Source organism: Oryx dammah, unplaced genomic scaffold (genome assembly GCF_014754425.2).
Source record: "Oryx dammah isolate SB20612 unplaced genomic scaffold, SCBI_Odam_1.1 HiC_scaffold_8, whole genome shotgun sequence".
In the NCBI taxonomy this organism is placed as follows: domain Eukaryota; kingdom Metazoa; phylum Chordata; class Mammalia; order Artiodactyla; family Bovidae; genus Oryx; species Oryx dammah.
Window position 1 is genome coordinate 54,089,887 of NW_024070192.1, and position 8,281 is coordinate 54,098,167.

The following is an 8,281-nucleotide window of genomic DNA, read 5'->3' on the forward strand; positions in this document are numbered from 1 at the left end:
TAGACCAGTTGCAGAAATAGAAGATGCGCCCTGCTCCTTAGGGACTCGCAAATAGTAGGAGGCAATGTCTCAGCAGAAGGGTGTTCCAAGTGCCTCAGTGGCCCAGCGGGGGTGGGAAGGCCACCATTCCACATCTGGGTAGGAGGCTGGGAATCCGGGGATGGAAAGAACTCAGAAGTACTTTCCTAGAAGCGAGAACCTCACGTGTCAGGAGAAGAGACAAGCAGCAGCGGAGACCGTCTTAGCAGAGGCATGAAGGAGAGAGAATGCTCGAACTTTCCAAAGTTTGGAATGTCCGAGGAAGGTTAAGGGTGGTGGTGAGCTCGGATGCTCTGGAGGCCACAGGGTTCTGGAAGCCTTTTGGGGACACACCAAGGGTCTCTCCTGAGGGTGGTGAGAATGGCTGGTGTCTCCATCTAGCCTGGAAATGAGGATAAAGAAATCTTCCGGGGAGGTTTCCCTTCCTGTGAGAAATGGAGGTGGCTTCCCAATGGAGGTGGCTCCCCGGGACATGCGGCCTGTCCGCTTAGGTTAGTGAGTGAGGGTAGAACACCAATCCCTGACCTTCCAGAGGGAGACCTCGCCAGGCCTCCTCCCTACACCCAGGAAACCCCAGGAGGCACGCACGATGTCCCGGTGCTAAGTCGCTCCGTGTTCTCAGGGCTGGAAACAGACCATAAATATTCATGGGTGGAAACAAGCGAGGCCCGCCTGCTCCGGAAGAAACCACCGAGGGCTCCTGGCTTTCCTCCTCCCGCCTTTAAATGCCAGGTCAGAGCTCAGGAAGAACTACACCTTCTAAAACCCAGCTTCCTTCATTTGTTTAACAAAAGACATCTCCATGCTCTGTGGCCTCTTAATTTCCGCAGATGTTAAAGTGCAGAGAATTAAAGAATCAATGGGCAATTAAGGAGGCACTGGCAGGTTCTGGCCAAGAGCAGATTATTTATTTATTCAGCCAGCCACGCTCGTTTTTAAAGCGCCAACTTTCCATTTTGTTTCTGACATCAAAAATAAATCAAACTAAACTGTACACGTCACAGCTGAAAAAAAATTATTTGCATGATGCATGGCTCCTTTGAAAGAGCAGGAACCACCTGCGAGAGGAGTTTTTGTCTGTGTTCAAAAAAAGAAAAGAAGATATGAATTAATTCTGGCACTGGCCTCCCCTTAGGATACAGATAGGCTTGATAGAGACACGATTTTAATATACTAGTGATCTTTACCCCCAGTCTCAAGGTTCTTTTTGATTTCTGAGCATCCATCTTCGTGGATCATCTCGAGAGGGTTGCAAGATTTTAGTTCATTAACAGTGGCTGCTTTGGTGAAACTTCAGAACGGGCAGAAACAAATAGCCATCCATAATGGAGACCTAGGCTGAGCAGCCTGCGTTTCTTTTTGCTGCTCAGGACCTTTCATCTAAGGTGGGGGTTCCCTAGTGACTCTCCCTTTCTACCCCCATCCAGCTGATGCCATTTGACATGCCTAACCTAAAAAGAAAGATATAAAACCACCACCCATTCCCTTTTCCTTAACTGTTCCCCTATTTGGACCAGCCCTATCCAAATATGGACAGTGTGGACCTGTCCCTGCACCACTGACCTTCACTGTCTCCTTTCCCAACCTCCCCACTCCCCTAACTCACCTCACCCTTCTCCAGCAAGGCCCCTAGCCACTTCCACTCACCTTCATTCACTCAGGCTACCCCAAGGTTCACATACTGTTGAAGCCTGGCTTGGAGAATTTTGACCATAACTTTGCTAGTGTGTAGAGCCTCTCTTGTGTTGTTGGAAGAGGGTGTTTGCTATGACCAGTACGTTCTGTTGGCAAAACGCTGTTAGCCTTTGACCTGCTTTGTTTGTACTCCACGGCCAAATTTGCCTGTTACTCCAGGTGTCTCTTGACTTCCTACTTTTGCATTGCAGTCCCCTATGATGAAAAGGACATCTTGTTTGGGTGTTGGTTCTAGAAGGTCTTGTAGGTCTTCATAGAACTGTTCAACTTCAGCTTCTTCAGCATGACCAGGAGCTGACTGTGGCTCAGATCATGAACTCCTTATTGCCAAATTCAGATTTAAATTGAAGAAAGTGGGGAAAACCACTAGACCATTCAGGTATGACCTAAGTCAAATCCCTTGCAAACATACAGTAGAAGCAACAAATAGATTCAAGGGATTATATCTGATAGACAGAGTGCCTGAAGAACTATGGACGGAGGTTTGTGACATTCTACAGGAGGCAGTGATCAAGACCATCCCCAAGAAAAAGAAATGCAAAAAGGAAAAATGGGTGTCTGAGGAGGCCTTACAAATAGCTGAGAAAAGAAAAGATACAAAAGGCAAAGGAGAAAAGGAAAGATATACTCATTTGAATGCAGAGTTCTAAAGAATAGCAAGGGGAGATAAGAAAGCCTTCCTCAGTGATCAGTGCAAAGAAACAGGGGAAAACAGAATGGGAAAGACTAGAGATCTCTTCAAGAAAGTTAGAGATACCAAGGGAACATTTCATGCAAAGATGGGCTCAATAAAGGACAGAAAATGTATGGACCTAACAGAAGCAGAAAATATTAGGAAGAAGTGCCAAGAATACACAGAAGAACTGTACAAAAAAGATCTTCATGTCCCAGATAACGACGATGGTGTGATCACCCACCTAGAGACAGACATCCTGGAGTGTGAAGTCAAGTGGGCCTTAGGAAGCATCACTACAAACAAAGCTAGTGGAGGTGATGGAATTCCAGTTCAGCTATTTCAAATCCCAGAAGATGATGCTGGGAAAGTGCTGCACTCAATATGCCAGCAAATTTGGAAGACTCAGCAGTGGCCACAGGACTGGAAAAGGTCCATTTTTCATTCCAATCCCAAAGAAAGGCAATGCCAAAGAATGCTCAAACTACTGCACAATTGCACTCATCTCACATGCTAGCAAAGTAATGCTCAAAATTCTCCAAGCCAGACTTCAACAGTACATGAACTGTGAACTTCCAGATGCTTAAGTTGGATTTAGTAAAGGCAGAGGAACCAGAGATCAAATTACCAACATCCATTGGATCATCAAAAAAGCAAGAAAATTCCAGAAAAACTTCTGCTTTATGAGTACACCCAAGCCTTTGTGTGTATCACAACAAACTGGAACATTCTTAAAGAGATGGGAATGCCAGACCACCTGACCTGCCTCTTGAGAAATCTGTATGCAGGTCAAGTAGCAACAGTTAGAACTGGACATGGAACAACAGACTGGTTCCAAACAGGAAAAGGAGTACGTCAAGGCTGTATATTGTCACCCTGCTTATTTAACTTATATGCAGAGTACATCATGAGAAACGCTGGGCTGGGTTAAGCAAAAGCTGGAATCAAGATTGCCAGGAGAAATATCAATAACCCTAGATACGCAGATGACACCACCCTTATGGCAAAAAGTGAAGAAGAACTAAAGAGCCTCTTGATGAAAGTGAAAAAAGAGAGTGAAAAAGTTGGCTTAAAGCTCAACATTCAGAAAACGAAGATCATGGCATCTGGTCCCGTCACTTCATGGCAAATAGATGGGGAAACAGCAGAAGCAGTGAGAGACTTTATTTTGGGGCCTCAGAAATCACTGCAGATGGTGACTGCAGCCATGAAATTAAAAGACACTTGCTCCTTGGAAGAAAAGTTATGACTGACCTAGATAGCATATTAAAAAGCAGAGACATTACCTTGCTGACAAAGGTCCATCTAGTCAAAGCTATGGTTTTTTCAGTAGTTACGTATGGATGTGAGAGTTGGACTATAAAGAAAGCTGAGCACCGAAGAATTGATGCTTTTGAACTGTGGTGTTGGAGAAGACTCTTGAGAGTCCCTTGGACTGCAAGGAGATCCAACTAGTCCATCCTAAAGGAAATCAGTCCTGAATGTTCATTGGAAGGACTGATGCTGAAGCTGAAACCCCAATACTTTGGCCACCTGATGTGAAGAACTGACTCATTGGAAAAGACCCTCTGGGTCTTTTGGGAAAGATTGAAGGTAGGAGGAGAAGGGGACGACAGAGGATGAGATGGTTGGATGGTATCACCGACTCAATGGACATGAGTTTGAGTAAACTCCAGGAGTTGGTGATGGACAGGGAGGCCTGGTGTGTTATACAGTCCATTGGGTTGCAAAGAGTGGGACACGACTGAGTGACTGAACTGAATTGAACTGAACCCCAAGGTAGATTTTAGGACAGTGATTCTCAAACTTTAGCGTGCAGCAGAGCTACCTGGATGGTACGTTAAAGCAGATTCTGACTCAGTGGATCTGGAGTAGAACCTGAGAATTTGCATTTCTAATAAATTCTGAGATTGAGACTTTACTTGAAGAACCACTGTTCAGAGACAATCGGTTAGGAGAGGAAGTTGGAGGGAGGTAACACGTCCAGAAACTGGTGCTATGGCGCCATCTAGTGGTCTAAGACCACAGTGGCAGCCATCTGTGCAGGATGAATTGCAGACCCTTGTAAATGACTCAAGAAATTGTTGACTTGTGTGGAGTGCATTTCCCTTGGTTAACTCTTCTTTCTTTCTTCCTTTTTTTTTTTCTTTAGGTAAACTTCTTATTGAAGTTCAATGATTCTTTTCATCCTCCGAACAACAACAGGCAGAAAAGCAACGGGAAGACAAGTCTTTTGAAGCCAGAAACTCAACAATACAAACTTTGGTGTGTGTCCCCTAGATGAGTACAGCCTAAGGCATGACAATTCCGACATACTGGCAGACAGCAAAACAGCCACCTGGGTTACACAGGAATTAATTGCTGATTTAATCTAACACAAAGCAGTCCTCAGCACTTCCTGGCAGCCAAGTCAAAGCAGGAAATCAGAGTTCCATCTTTTCACAATCTGAAGCAAGGGAGCACACCTGTTAAAGAGGAATACTGAATGCCCCAAGTTCTAGGAGAAGTAGATCTCATATTTAAGAGGGCAGGAATTAGCTGGGGAGATTCCCAGTCTCACTCTCAATAAAGGTTTCTGGTTAGGGCCCCCGCACATTGCATTTTTAAGTCACTCCAGATAAACGCTGAAGCAAAATACACGACCCCTAATCTGAGAAAGACTGTATGAAAAAGTGACCTCCTGTAATGACGTGCTTCTCCCCAGCGCGGTCCAACAGGAACCTGTGATCCATGTCAGCCACCTTCACATGCCCATCAGCCACTTACAAACACAAAGAAAGAAAGAAGAGAAAGACAAAAGGAAAAAAAAAATTCATTAAAAATTTAAAAACACCAGGACTTCCGCGGTGGTCAGTGGTTAAGGAGCCGCTTTGACATGCAGGGAACGCGGGTTCGATCCCTGGTCTGGGAAGACTGTACACGCTGTGGAGCAATGAAACCAGTTCGCCACGGCTACCAAGCCTGCGCGCCCTGGAGCCTGGGCTCCACAGCGAGAGAAGCCACCGCAGGGAGAAGGCCGTGCACTGCAGGCAGAAGGCAGCCCCTGCTCGCCGCAACGAGAGCCCGCACGCAGCAGCAGAGACCCAGTGCAGCCAAAAACAAAGAACATAAAAATGTCTAGAAAGAACAAATCAAGCAATTACCCAACTTGAAAAACCAAAAAAAACACAATTCTTTTTTTAAGAAAAAAAAGTACAGGGTGTGTATTTTCTTTAACCCACTATATCCAGAATATTATTTCAACATGTAATCATTTTTCTCACAAAGCATATATTTTACAACACACCTCAGTTTGGACAAGTCACTTTTCAAGAGCTCTTTGCCTGTGGTCAGAGGCTGCCCATCAAATAGTGCGGCTCTCGACGCCACAGTGTCCATCAGAACTCGCAGTGAGGACGGAAACGTTCCGTTATCTGCATCTGGGCATCATTTACTGAGTACTGTCCACCAGCGCCTGTGCCAAGCACTTTATAGGCTTTATGCCTGCTCACCCTCTTGTCAACCCAGGGTTAAGGCTCTCAAGACAGGGAGGGTGCTGGGAATCGACAGATAACCCCATCCCTGTGGTCGACTGCTACTGTGTCCACGCCTAGGGGGCCCAGGAGGAAGAACTGGGTCAAGAGTCTGAGCTAGGCTGCTGGCAGGGGTCAGGTGAGAACTGCCCAGCATCTGGTAGACAGGGCTTACAGGTGGCAAGAAACAGAGGTGGATGAGAAATTTACTGGAAGGTGACTGGGAATCAACAGCAGGACATCAGAGTCACCTGCTGAGCACCCATTCCAGTGTTCTTGCCTGGAGAATCCCAGGGACGGGGGAGCCTGGTGGGCTGCCGTCTACGGGGTTGCACAGAGTCGGACACGACGGAAGCGCCTTAGCAGCCCAGCAGCAGCAGCATACAAGTAACTACTGAAGTTAAACCTGGTCCTCCCCCATGGCCCAGCAAGCACCCTCCCAGGGGCGGGCTCCAGAGAAATGGATACACGTGGCCACTAAAAACACAAGAAGGAATCACAGCACTTTAGTTCATTACCGCCTGAACGTGGAAACTGAAACGACAGTCGTCCAAAGGCTGGATCAGAGAGCTGTGCCATGCCCAGCAAGGCACCACCAAGGCACGTCACCTCACACAGCACCGTGACCTCACACACCTCCTGGGTGACCCCTCCGCAGCAGGTGAAACTAACCCTAGGATGACAGAAGAATGATGGTTACTCGGAAGGAGGTCCCAACCAGAAAACTTCGGGAGAGAAGCCCGGGAAGCATTCCTCTTTCTTCACTGGATAATGGCTACCCTAGGTGTGATTATGCAAAAAATGTCTACATTCTCAAGATCTGTGCACTCTATACACAAACATAGAGTATACGTTATACTCCAAAGGTAATCATTTATATATGTGCATTTGTATATTATATATATATATTAATATGGAAAGTGAAAGCCATGAAGGGGTTAGTCGCTCAGTCACATCCAGCTCTTTGCAAACCCATGGACTGTGGCCTGCCAGGCTCCTTTGTCCTAGGGATATCCCAGGCAAATACCGGAGTGGATTGCCATTCCCGTCTCCAGGGAATCTTGCTGACCCAGGGATCGAACATGTGTCTCCTGCATTGCTGGCAGATTCTTTACCAGCTGAGCCACCAGGGAAGATTATATATTTATTTTAAATATGTAGTTAATATTAAATATATATAAAATAAATGCCCAGGCTGTTGAGATCAATTAAACCTGCATCTCTGAGGACTGCCCGGTGGTCCAGTGGTTGAGAATCCACCTTGCAATGCAGGGGACGAGGGTTCAATCCCTGGTCAAGGAACAAAGTTCTAATATGCTGCAGAGCAACTAAACCCGCAAGCCACAACTGGAGAGTCTCCGTGCACTGTGTGGAAAAATTCCGTGTGACTCAACCAAGACCCAGCACAGCCAAATAAACACTTTTTAAATATCTGCATCTCTGAGAATGGGTCTCAGGCATAGGTGGTTTTTGAGGCGATTCCAAATACACAGCCAAGGTTGGACATGACTGACAACCCCTGGATCAGTGTTTCTCAGACCCTGCTGTACACACGAATCACCAGGAGTCTTGTTAAGAGGAAGACGTGGGTCAGTGGGGGGCCTGAACGTCCCTTCAGGCACTGCCAGCGCACTGAGGGCTGGCCCAGTCTTTGCTGCCTGCTCCACCCCAGGCTCCGGCCTGCTCACCTGCTCAGGAACAAGACCTCCAGCAGGGGCTGCCGACAAGACACCATCCCAAGGAAACTGAGGCTCTGGAATTCTCAACAAAGGAATTTCTGGTTGAAAGAGGCAGGACATACTGACTTAAATTTGGGGTGGGGAGGAACAATGCACAAATGTTTACAGTGGGGGGCGGTCAGCCAACTTTTTCTATAAAGGACTGGGTATTGGGGGCTTTGCGGGGTGGCCTCTATCCAAGGTGCTCAACTGCGTGGCTGCAGCAGCAAAGCAGCCCTAGACAGTATACACACAGCTGCTGCTCTGTGCAGGTAACACCGTCCACAGACTCAGGCCTGCCCTGTGACTGCGGTTTGCATCGCCCTATCGCTCACATGTGCTGAGCAGGAACAGGGGAACCTCCTAACAGTCCCCTGAAGAGGAGACGTGGGTCTGGGGGACAGGAAAGGAGGTGGCCGTGCCCTCTTCTCGTTTTCCTTTGGAATCTTGTATTGTGTTCATCACCTATTAAAGAACAAGAAACAGACAAGACTTGCACATAGGACGCACTTGCAGACTGCCTATCGTGAGGCCTCCTCTGCTCTCACTTTTACCAGCTCCGTTCCTCGTGCCAGGGAGCCAGTCTCGCGGGCCAACTCCGTCTCAGCAGCACTTCTCCCCCACCGCCCGCTGCCCACCTCCCT